We start from the raw sequence: 13,276 nt of genomic DNA, 5'->3' as shown, positions 1-13,276 counted from the left end.
TGCATAAACCTCTGGGGTAAAATCTTCAACTGTACATATTTCTACTCCATTATAAATTAACTTACCCCGCTTCCTAGCATCTTGAAGAATTGCTTCTTAAGTAGCAAAGTAATGCAGATGTAAAATCACCGGACGAGGTTTCATCTTCACCGAAGGCTTCGGGAGGAGAATTCAGTGAGCTCTATCTATCGTCGGAGGAGCTTCGAGTATCTCACTAAAATATGAGTATAGCATATTCATAAAAAAACTTCAGTGGCTCACTGGTTTCCATGTTTTCAGACAAACCCAGCATGTGTAAATTCATCCTATGACTTCTGGTTTCCAGATCAATCGTTTTCTTCTTAATTCTTGATCATTTTGAAGAAACCTCAACAATTTTCTTTTCCATAGTAGATATCTTTAACTCTTGTTCTGTAATCACTTGACTCACTGTCTCCTGTTCTCTTCCGATTCTATTAGTGTCCTTTTTAAGCGTATGATATTGAAATTCCAGATTCCTCAAAGATTCCTGGACAGCAGAGATGGTTTTTTCATGCTTTTCATTAGCATTCATCAGTTTATCTATCTTAGTGTCCACCATTCTGATCTTGGTGTTAATATTTTGCATCAAAGAAAACATTCGTTCTGAAGTAGAGACTTCCTCTGCCTCCTTTGTTTGTTCAGTTTCAGAAACAATTTTGCCACCCCTTAATTCGATTCCAGTTTGGGTTCCAACCATCGTAATTAAATTGTAAATCCTTCACTAAAAGTAATAAATCTTCAAAGTTTAAACAAAATTAGCAATGTACAGTAAGTTGTAAAAGGAAGGAGTAGTGCCAACACGTGTCTTACTCCATGGGCTGCTGAGAGGAGACGAAGCTTGCATAGAGCTAGTCCTACCAGAGAATGGACAGTACTGGACAAGTCATCTCTGGGATTATAACCAGGCAAGTAGTTGGGTGGGTAAGGGGAAGGTGTGGGACTTTTTGGAAATAGCTTAGAAGATATAACTAATCTTCAAGGTATTTATGGAAAGGGATTGGAATAATTCAGAAATCTTGGTTATAATTTTGGGGAAGGCAGATTTCCATATCATCACACAGGACCTGACAACAGCTAGATGCAGTCAATCTATTTTTGGCCAGTAAGAGTCCTTCAAAATGAAATAGTGCAAGTTCAGGGGAAACACATTCCTGTAAGGGTGAAGGGTAGATCTGGCAACTCCACTTCAAGACTGAATTGGCAACAAGGTAGTGTAGCAGTCGGCATAATGCTTTATACTGTGCCAGTGATGGGTTCAATTTCCACTGCTGTCCATAAGGCACAATGCTGTAAGTTGTCTGGTCTTCCCGTGAAGGTGTGGATTTTCCTCCCACATTCCAAAGACATATGAGTAAGTTGTAGGTGTTCTGTGTTGGTGCCGAAACAGCAAATGTTTATTCATTTCCATAGATGCTGCCTGACCTGCTGAGTTCCTCCAGTGACTTATGTGTGTTGCTATAGTATGGAAACTGCACTGCAGCTGACAGAAAGGCTCTACAAAAGCACCAGCTCCAGCCTGTCTACCGTCAAGCACATATATACAGAAAAGTAGCAGAAAAGGCATGAGAGAAATCAGCCATGATCAATGGCAGAGCAGAATCAAGGGGCTCAATAGCCTAATTCTGTGCCTATGTCTTATGGATTGTATGGCCAAAAAGGGGCAGTAACATCATCTCGAGCTTATCAGATCCTTCCTCTAGCAAACCCAGACTGCAGATAGTACTCTTAATATGGTCTCATAAGTGTCTCAAGCCTCTGCAACATGACACCTTGTCATGTACTCAGTGGATGGACTGATTGACTTACTCACCTTGAACTCAAGTAGTCAAATCTTCCAAAACTCCTCTCACTGGATCTCCAATTAACAAGCACTCCGACCTGGTGGTGACCGAGCGCTATCGCAGTCCCTGAGGAACACTCCCATCTGGTGGTCTCCATCCGCAACAGCAAGACTGCTGTGGACAACACTCGGGGAAATGGACTCAGTCTGTAGAAGTGAGGCGATACAGCAGGAATGGACTGTGTGCAGATTACAGAGGGGGAGGTGTTTACTGGTTTGAGGCAAATTATGGTGTATAAATCCCTAGGGCCTGGCAAGGTGTTCATTTGGACTTTGTGGGAGGCCAGTGTAGTAATTACAGGAGGCCTAGATACTTAAAACATCCTTAGCAACTGCAGAGGTGACAGATGTTTGGAGCATAACTAACATCATTCCATTGTTTAAGAAAGGCTTTAAGAATACACTAGGAAGTTATAGGCCAGTGAGTGTGACATCAGTAGTGGGGAAATTATTGGAATTGATTGTGGACTTCAGAAACGGAAACTCAAGGAAACACACACCAGTCCACATCCAGGTATCAGAAATAGAAGGAGAGAGCAGTTTCAAGTTCCTGATTGTTAGCGTCAGGTCGACATTTATGTATGTAACTAAGTAAATAAATAAATAGATAAGTGTGTATGTGTTCGCACACATACCTCTTGTCATTTATAGTTTTTTATTACTATGTATTACATTGTACCGCTGCTGCAAAGCAACAGAGTTCACAACATATGCCAGTGATATTAAACCTGATTCTGATTCAGAAGGTCCAAAGGTGTTCTCAGGGACCGGATACATCAATATTGGGATAGACCAGGACTGATTAGGGATAGTCAACATTATTTTGAGGTAAGTTGTAATCTTATCGAGGAAATTACCAGGACAGTTGATGAAGTTAAGGCAGTGGATGTTGTCTACATGGACTTCAGCAAGCCCTTTGACAAGATCCCAGAAGGGAGATTGATCAGGAAGGTTCAGGATGAGGTAGTAAATTGGATTAGATACTAACTTTGCGGGAGAAGCCAGAGAGTGGTAGTAGATGTTCAATCACAAACAAGAGATGCTGGAAATCCAAGCAACACACACCAAATGCTGGAGGAACTCAGAAGGCCAGGCAGCATCTATGGAAATGATTTAGTAGATGGTTGCCTCTCTGACTGGTGGTCTGAGACTTGTGATGTGCCACAGGGATTGGTGCTGGCTCCACTGTTGTTAAATGATCTAGATGATAATGTAATAAACTGGATCTGCAAATTTTTGGATGACACCAACATTGGGGATGTTGTGGACAGTGAGGAAGACTATCAGGGCTTGCAGCAAGATCTAGACAAACTGGAAAAATGGACTGGACAATGACAGATGAAATTTAATGCAGACGTGTGTGAGGTGTTGCACTTTGGGAGGACAAACCAATGTATGTCTTAAGATGGTAAATGTTATTGCACTGAGGAGTGTAAAATACAGAAGGATCAGGAATTGCAGATCCATAATTCCTTGAAAAGGTAGTCAAAGGTAGTAGATAGGATGGTATGAAGAGCTTTTAGCCCATTAGTCTTCATAAATCAAAATATTAAGTACAGGAGTCAAGATTTATGTTGAAGTTGTATAAGATGTTGCAAGTCCTAATTTAGAGTATTATGTACAGTTCTGCTCACCTACCTACAAGAACGATGTCCATAAGATTGAAAGGGTGCAGAGAAATTTTATAAGGATGTCGCAGGTCTTAAGGGCCTGAGTTAGCTGGAAAAGTTGAGTAGGTTAGTGCTTTATTCCCTAGAATGTAGAAGATTGAAAGGAGATTTGATAGAGGTATTGAAAATTATAAGAGGTATAGATAGGATAGATACAAGCAGGCTTTTTCCACTGAGAGGTTGGGTGAGACTAGAACTAGAGGTTATGGGTTAAAGATGAAAGGTAACATGTTAGAGGGAAACTTCTTCTTTCAAAGGGAGGTGAGGGTGTAGAATGAGATGCTAGTGGAAGTGATGGACTCAGGTTCAATTTAACCATTTAAGAGAAATTTGTGTATGTACATGGATGTGAGTGGTATAGTCTAGGTGCAGGATGATGTAACTAGGCAGATTAATAATTTGGCATCAACTAGATGGGCCAAAGAGCTAGCTTCTTTACCGTAGTGTTCTGTGACTCTGACTCTCCCACCTTGTGGTGTTCAGTCAGAATGACAGATCCTCCCTTTTGACAACACTACCACCTGATGGTGTTTGTCTGGAATGACAGATCACTTGTGGACAACACTCCCTCCTAGTGGCATCTTGCTGCGATGACAGATCCCCGTGGACAACTCTCCAACTTGGTGTTACTCCACAACATTGCTGCTTAAAGAGGTCCTTCAAGCAGCAATTGACAAGTGTGTCCCCTCTAAAATGAGCTCTTCCAGTTTCAACTTACCATGGGTAAACCAGTCCACCCAGTGTGCGATATGTAGAAAACAAAGACTCTAAAATAAAGCTAGGAAATCCGGTCATAGTGGGATTTGTACAAATGGGATCCCACCACTAAGTGCATCTTCCCCCCCCCCCGCCCCCACCATCTTTCTGCTTTCAACAGGGATCGCTCCCTTGTCCATTTATCCTTCCTCACTGTTCTCCCTCCTGGCACTTATCCTTGCAAGCAGAAGAAGTGCTACACCTGCCCTACCACGCTCACTACCATTCAGGACCCCAAATTGTCCTTCCATGTGAGGTGACACTTCACCTGTGAGGCTGTTGGGGCCAGAAACTCTGTCTGGTGCTCCCAGTGTGGCCCCCTGTATATCGATAAGACCCAGCATAGATTGGAAGACTGCTTCACCAAGCACCTACGCTCCATCCACCAGAAAAAAGTGGGATCTCCCAGTGACCACTCATTTTAATTTCACTTCCCATTCCTATTCCAAGTCAGTCCATGGCATTCTCTATTGCCATGCTAAGGCCACACTCAGGTTGGAGGAACATCACCTTATATTCTGCCAACCTGATAGCGTGAACATTGATTTCTTGAACTTCCAGTAATACAACCCCCCCTTCCCAATTCCTCATTCCTCTGTCATTTTATGCCCCAAGAATCCCATCAGCTCTCTTTGGTGCACCTCCCTCTTCCCTTTCCTCCATGGTCTTCTGACCTCTCCTATCAGATGCCACCTTTTCCAGTCCTTTATATCTTTCACCAATTGACTTCCCAGATGTTCACTTCATTCCCTCCCCCTCTCAGTTTCACCTGCCACCCACTACCTTGTATTTATTCCTCTCCTCCCCTCACCTTCTTACTCTGACTTCTCATCTTTTTTTCTCCAGTCATGATGAAGGGCCCAAAATGTTGACTGTGTACTCTTTCTAATAGATGCTGCCTGGCCTGCTGAGTTCCTCCAGCACTTTGCGTGTGTGTTCTCTGACCTGGTGGTATCCTGCTGTAATAGCAGACCCAGGGTCTCCATGAAAACCTTAATTCCATTCACCCTCATCACAGCGTTGTAACCCAGCCAATGACCTGGGCTTTGGGCTTTTACTAAGTACAGAGATGTTGATGAGTGACCCGTCAGGGAGAGGTCAAATCCTGACATCACAAGACCACTCTGACACATCACAATGAGCAGCAGTGCCATGACAAGTTTTAAGCTCTGATCACCTGCGGAACAGAGGCAGAACACCCAATCTGAGCATGGCCGGAGGATGTTTCTGATCTGGAGGCTGGTGCAGACACAATGTGTTAAAATTCCCCAATATTGGCTGCAGATTTCGTGATCCTTGGACAATGACATTGAGGTATACTCAGTCCTCAAGTGACAACTCTGATCCTCCTGTTCATCAGCATTCAGGAACAGCTTCTTCCCCTCTGCCATCTGATTCCTAAATGGACATTGAAGCTTTGGACACTACTTCACTTTTTTAATATACAGTATTTCTGTTTTTGCACTTAAAAAAAATCTATTCAATATATGTAATTGATTTACTTGTTTATTTATTATTATGTTTTATTTTATTTATTATTTTTTCTCTCTCTGCTAAGTTATGTTGAACTGCTGCTGCTAAGTTAACAAATTTCACGTCACTTACCCATAATAATAAACCTGATTCTGATTCTGAAGTCAGGACCTGGTGAATTTGAACCTAGAACCTAACAGCACTGCAGTGGGCTGGAAGGTCTCATCTTGGACACAATAATTCATCCCTTCAGTCAAATTTCATCATGCCCCCGAATATCTTAAACAGGATTTTCTGTACTGGATTTCTAACAGTGGAATGGATGCACCCAGCAGACTGTGGAAGAGAACACATTCTGTCAAGGGGATGAAGCGCTTGAGAGTGGAGAAGATGAAGATGGGGAGGAAGAGGACAGAGAAGGGTGTGGATGATCTGTAAAACATTCGTTATAGCACCAGCACAATGGGATGAAAGGCCTCCTTCTGAGTTTCAGGATCCTGGTCCTTAGGAATTCATCCCAGATCTGACTGACTTTCCAGAATTAAACTTTGCAAATCAAAACTCAGAAGAGAAGAGAGACAGACGTGGAGAGTAGGTTGTTACTAACCCACAGGTTTCGTTTCCTGTGGATTGTCACTTTAAAAGAGCACTTTGGTGAGGCAGGACTATGATGTTGTTCACTGACTGACTCACTGCTTGTTTACCTTTAAAATAAGGACACAGACAGCTACAGTCAGAAGTCAGAAGAAGAGAGCGAGAGGAGCGAACCTGGAAAAGGTTCCAAATTCTATATAACTCTTTATACCTTAGATTACAAATATCTCTCTCCCATCAGTTATTCCTTGGATTACTGAACTTTCCAACTTTACCATCTCAAGACTCTACGCCTTGCTCCCCCAGGCTCAATAGTTTGGGAGTTATATTTACACACATTTATACACATAACACTGTTAACTTTTGTTTATCTTGTTTAAGCTACAATATTATAAGTAGATACTAATAAAGATAATGGTTTTAACATCAAAACCAGACTCCAAGTGTAAACTCTTTTGCTGCTGGTTCGTCTCTAAATTGTTACAGTTCTTAACAAAATTGGGGGATCATCCGGGATGTGAACAAATTTTGAAGCTTATTGATCGATTGATTATCAATCTGATTGGCTGCTTTTTTTGATTTTGATTTACTTGTGTTTGAAAATCAGCAGCAATGGACATCGATAAATTTCTGGAAGAGCCAACCTCTGAGGCATTAGAGGACGCCAGAACGATTGTTGTTGAGTATTGCTAAAAAGTTAAAACTTACTAAGTTGAAATCAACAATGAGGAGGGCACAGATTCAAAGGATAATAGCTGAGCATTATGTATCTACGGATGTGTTTAAAGTGGAGGAGTTGGAGGTGTTTCCTGAAAGTAAACCAGTTAACCCTGAGCAGCAGTTACAGCTGGAACAAATAAAGTTAGAACAACTTAAGTTAGAGGCTGAGGAAAGACAAAGGCAGTATGGGGATAGACGAAGGTAGTTTGAGGCTGAGGAAGCAGAGAAACAGAGGCTGGAAGCAGAAAGGCAGAGGTTGTTTGAGTTGGAGAAGATAGAGAAAATGCAGCAGAGGATTTTAGCGATTGACCCTGGTGAAAAGCTTGTTGCCAGTCAGGAAGTTAAACTGGTCCCTCCATTTAATTAAGATGAAGTTGATAAATACTTCCAGCATTTTGAGAAGGTGGCTCAGAATCAAAAGTGGCTGGAAGGAAGCTGGTCTCTCTTGTTACAGAGTGTATTTAGTGGTAAGGCTCAACAAGCTTACTCTGCTTTGTCAATTAGAGATGCAGCCAATTATGAGACAGTGAAATGGGCTATACTCAAAGCCTATGAATTGGTTCCAGAAGCCTATTGACAAAGGTTTAGAAGTTTGAGGAAAACTGTGAGTCAGACTTATGTGGAATTTACTTGTGAGAAGTTTGTGTGTTTTGAAAGATGGTGCACATCTAAAAATGTAAATAATGATTTTAACAGCTTGAAAGAGTTGGTTTTAATTGAAGAATTTAAAAGGTGCTTCCCTGATGACATAAAGACCTATTTAGATTAAAAGGATGCTGCCACTTTGCAGGAGTCTGCTAGATTAGCAGATGAGTTTGCTTTAACTCACAAGGTTAAGTTTACCCCGAGTAAGAGTACTTCCAAAAGAGTAGCAGGGATAACCAGGGTAAACCAGAAATTAAATCTGGGTCTAATGACAAAAGTAAGGATGAAGAGAAGCAAGTGAAGTAGAAATATTCTGGTCTTACTTGTTACTATTGTAAGAAAGCTGGTCATGTTATGGCTAATTATTCCATCCTGAAGAAGTAAAAGGAAAAGAAGGTAGTCCCAAATGTTTGTATTCAGCAGGTTCAAAGACCTATAAACCCATAGGGTTCTGCACGTTCTGATGAGGCTCAGTCAATAACTGAGAAGTCAGACAAAGTTAAGAAAGGATTTGATCATTTTATGTCAGATGGGTTTGTACCAGCAAAGGAAGGGAGGGTCAACCCCGGTACCAGTGAAATTTCTTTGAGATACTGGGGCTTCTCAGTCACTTATATCAGACAGTGTTCTAAAGTTTAATGATGAGACTTGGGAGTGACGTTGTTCCTGTACCTCTGCATAAAGTAATTTTGCAGTCAGAGTTAGTGACAGGACCTGTTAAGCTAGGACTCTGGCCCAGTTTACCAGTTGATGGTGTTTCTCTGTTGTTGGGAAATGACCTAGCAGATGGTAAAGTTGTTTCAGCAGTGCAGCTGGCAGCTAAGCCAATCACTGATGATTCCAAACTGGATTCTAACATTTATCCTTCCTGTGCAGTAACTGAAAGCATGGCTTAGAAGTCAGTCAATGCAGATAGTTCTGTGCAGCATGATTCTGCTACCCATGATAGCTAAAATCAGGATTCAGAATGTGATGACTTGTCAGGAACTTTTCTGCCTTCATTATTTCAACAGGATTCAGGTAGTAAATTTGATGAGGAAGATTTATCTTTGTCTAGGAAGGAGTTTATAGTAGAACAGTGGATTGATGGGGACGTACATGTTAACTTGTTAGACTATGTTTTAAAGTTCAGAAATAAACTACACCAACCTTGTAGTCTAGAGAGACAAAATTTGAAGGCCTCTCAAGACAAGATGAAATGTTATTTTGATAAACAAGCTCATGAAAGGAATTTCCAAGTAGGAGATAAGTTGCTTGTTTTATTTCCGATAATGACAATCCCACTTGCAGCGAAATACCATGGACCATCCCAGAAAATATCTAAAATTAATTATTTAAAATATGTTGTCAAACCATTCGATCGTCGCAAATCAACACAGGTGGTGCATATAAATATGTTAAAGCCTTATTTTGACAAGCACGCACCATCTGACAACCATAAGAGTGAAACAATTGACTTGTCTTAGACTTTCCACAAGCCAAACGTGGTCCCAGTTAGGCTAATGAACTCGGATGTTCTAAAAAACATTGACAACAAGTTGGCTCATCTGCAGCAAAAGCAATAACAACAGCTGGAGGAGTTAATTCTGAAGTTTAAATATTTATTTCCTGATGTTCCCAGTCAATCCATAGACACAGTACATGACGAAGATTTTGGTCAAGCCAAACTGATTAAACAACACCCACATTGCATGAACGTAGAAAAGTGTAAATTGGCTGAACAAGAGATTGAATATATGCTGAAAAATGATATCATCAGGCCTTCAACATCAGATTGGAGCTCACTTTGTGTTGTAGTACCTAAACCCGATGGTAATATTAGGTTTTGCTCTGATTATAGGTAGGTAAATGCAGTAATAAAAACTGATGCTTATCCTACCCTAGAGTGGATGTTTGCATAGATAAGGTTGGAAAAGCTAAGTTTCTTACAAAGATTGATCTGTTTAAAGGGTGTTGGTGTGTTCCATTGACAGATAGAGGTAAAGAAATTTCTGCATTTGTTACACCTTCTGGATTGTATGAGTACAATGTTTTGCCATTTGCTATGAAAAATGCTCCAGGAATATTCCAGAGAATGATTAATTCTGTAATTCAAAGATTACAACATATAGATGCCTATATTGATGATTTAGTCGCAGGAAGTGACACTTGGAAAGTGCATATCTCTGCAGTAGAAAGTTGTTTGAAAGACTTTCAAAGGCCAACCTTACAGTTAACTTAGCTAAGAATGAATTTGGCCATGCCACTGTGACCTATCTTGGTTGTGTGTTGGGTCAAGGTGAATTAGCTCCTGTTCAGGCAATTTCTGAGGTTCCCATTCCAATGGCTAAAAAGGCTCTTAGAAGGTTTTTGGGAATGGTTGGATATTGTTGTAAGTTTTGTAAGAACTTTGCTGATATTGCTCTTCCTTTAACTAATCTCCTGAAGAAGGGTGAAAAGTTTGTTTGGACAGAACCTTGTCAGGAGGCATTTGATCAATTGAAAGCCATTTTATGTCATCAACCTGTGGGCAGAGCACCTGATTTTACAAAGCCCTTCGCTGTAGCTGTGGATGCCAGTGATGAAGCTGCAGGAGCAGTGTTACTAAAAAAGGATGATTGTGATGAGGTTAAACATCCTGTAGCTTACTTTTCAAAGAAATTCAATGAGCATCAAAGAAATTATTCTACCATAGAGAAAGAATTATTATCACATCTTATTTTTGCAGCATTTTGATGTTTATGTTTGCGCAGCTCAGAAACCCCTTGTGGTTTATACTGTTACGTATTCAGGCAACAATAAATATATGAGTTTGGCAAGGGTTTTTATAACAAACAACACGTTTATTAAACACTGAAAACAAACCCCCCAAAAGTAAACAAACACTAACAAAACCGGAAATCAGCTGCTCTGCGGCAGCTTAAACAGTTCTTAAAGCGATGCAGCTCAAACAGTTCTTAAAGCGATGTTGCAAAAACAGTTCTTTAAAGCAGTATTGCCAAAAGTTCGAAATGCTCACAGTCCATTTAAAGGAGAGACTTTTTAAGACGATTTAAATTCTCTTTCACGTCGTTTTGCTTCGATCCCCGACGTCGAACTTTTCCCACGAAGAATTTACGAAACGTAACGGCTTAAAGGCACTGACCTTTCCTTTATCACACTGTCCTCAATCTTCTGCTATCCTGCAGAGATTAACATGAGAACAGTCAACGAATTCCTTCCGAATAAGGATTAAACAAGGTCTAACCCGTTTTCACTGTCGAAATAGATTCTCCTAGATCTTTAACTCCCGAGCTCTGATCTTCACTCTCCACTGATCCTCAACTAGCAGTATTGTAAAGAAACTGCTGGCAATGACCTTTTAAACTTTAGGCATTAGATAAAAACTTCATCCTTCAACTTAACAGCATCATCACATTAAATCATGCAGCGGCATGAAGTCAACATGGCAAATCCAGCCACGAACTGCCCCTCCTTTTATAACCTGTAAAAAAAACCTGTCACATGATCTCTACTGGCGGGAAAATGACATCACTCCACCATCACAAGACCATTACCTCAAGTCCAGTACAGCTTCAACCCCAGTCACGTGACAAGGATACCACTGTCACGTGTCACGAGTACGTAACAATACAGATCATAATCCATTGGTATTTTTGAATAAAATGAAGGATAAAAACAGAAGATTGTTAAACTGGTGTCTGATTTTGCCAGAATATGATATGATAATTCACATTAAAGGCAAGGACAATATAATTGCAGATTGTCTTTCCAGATGTTAAGCTTGCAATGTATGGAATAGAATCTGTTTCTTTTAATATATGCGTTTGCAATATGTTATGTAGTAGTTGCACCTGTATTGGTTTATATATTGTAGTTTGCAGTTAAAATTTTGTTCTTCTGGATCAAAATTTCCTTATGGGGGGGGGGGGAGTGTTACGAACCCGCAGGTTTTCTTTCCTGTGGACTGTCACTTTAAAAGAGCACTGCAGTGAGGCAGGACTATGATGTTGTTCACTGACTGACTCGCAGCTTGTTTACCTTTAAAACAAGGACACAGACAGTCACAGTCAGAAGAGGAGAGGGAGAGAAGCAAACCTGGAAAAGGGGAGCAGCTCCAGCTTGTCGAAGCTGGGAATTTGGAACTCTGCTATACCCACAAGGATGGGTTGATTATCAATCCAGTCCACATCAAATGTGTGGCTGTCATTTTGTATAATCCATAGGAGTGGATTTAGGAATGTCCTGTGGGACCACTCGAAGTTAACCCTTGCCCGGGTATGTTATGTGGTAACCCCTTGAAGACAACATCCCTGTGACAGATCATTTGGTGGTAATTTGTATGTGATTTGGAATGGCTCGACGGAGGATCTTTGACAACTGATATTTAATAATAATCATGGAATGTGTGGAATTCAATGTAATTGCCTTCTCTTGACATTTTACCTTGGATTACAAATATCTCTCAACCATCATTTATTCCTTGGATTACTGAACTTTCCTACTTTACCATCTCAAGACTCTAAGCCCTGTTCCCCCAGGCTCAGTAGTTTGGGAGTTATATTTACACACATTTATACACATAACACTGTTAACTTTTGTTTATCTTGATTAAGTTACAATATTATAAGTAGATACTAATAAAGATAATGGTTTTAACATCAAGTCAAGTCAACTTTTATTGTCATTTCGACCATAACTGCTGGTACAGTGCAAAGTAAAAATGATACAAAGTTTTTCAGAACCATGGTGTTACATGACACAGTACAAAAAGCTAGACAACTACGTAATAAAAAAACAACACAGAGAAAGCTACACTAGACTACAGACCTACACTGGACTGCAAAAAGTGCACAAAAACAGTTCATGCATTACAATAAATAATAAACAGGACAATAGGGCAGTAAGGTGTCAGTCCAGGCTTCGGGTATTGAGGAGTCTGATAGCTTGGGGGAAGAAACTGTTACATAGTCTGGTCGTGAGAGCCCGAATGCTTCGGAGCCTTTTTCCAGACGGCAGGAGGGAGAAGAGATTGTATGAGGGATGTGTGGGGTCCTTCATAATGCTGTTTCCTTTGCAGATGCAGCGTGTAGTGTAAATGTCCGTGATGGCAGGAAGAGAGACCCCGATGATCTTCTCAGCTGACCTCACTATCCGCTGCAGTGTCTTGTGATCCAAGATGGTGCAATTTCCGAACCAGAACTGCTCAGGATGCTCTCAGTACAACCCCTGTAGAATGTGATGAGGATGGGGGGGTGGGAGATGGACTTTCCTCAGCCTTCGCAAAAAGTAGAGACGCTGCTGGGCTTTCTTTGCTATGGAGCTGGTGAGGGACCAGGTGAGATTCTCCATCAGGTGAACACCAAGAAATTTGGTGCTCTTAACTATCTCTACCAAGGAGCCATCGATATTCAACGGGGAGTGGTCATTCCGTGCCCTCCTGAAGTCAACAGCCATCTCTTTTGTTTTGTTCACATTCAGAGACAGGTTGTTGGCTCTGCACCAGTCCGTTAGCCGCTGCACCTCCCCTCTGTAAGCTGACTCGTCGTTCTAGCTGATGAGACCCACCACAGTCGTG

This window comes from Hypanus sabinus, chromosome 21 (assembly GCF_030144855.1).
Source record: "Hypanus sabinus isolate sHypSab1 chromosome 21, sHypSab1.hap1, whole genome shotgun sequence".
Taxonomy (NCBI): domain Eukaryota; kingdom Metazoa; phylum Chordata; class Chondrichthyes; order Myliobatiformes; family Dasyatidae; genus Hypanus; species Hypanus sabinus.
This window is presented reverse-complemented; position numbering follows the sequence as displayed.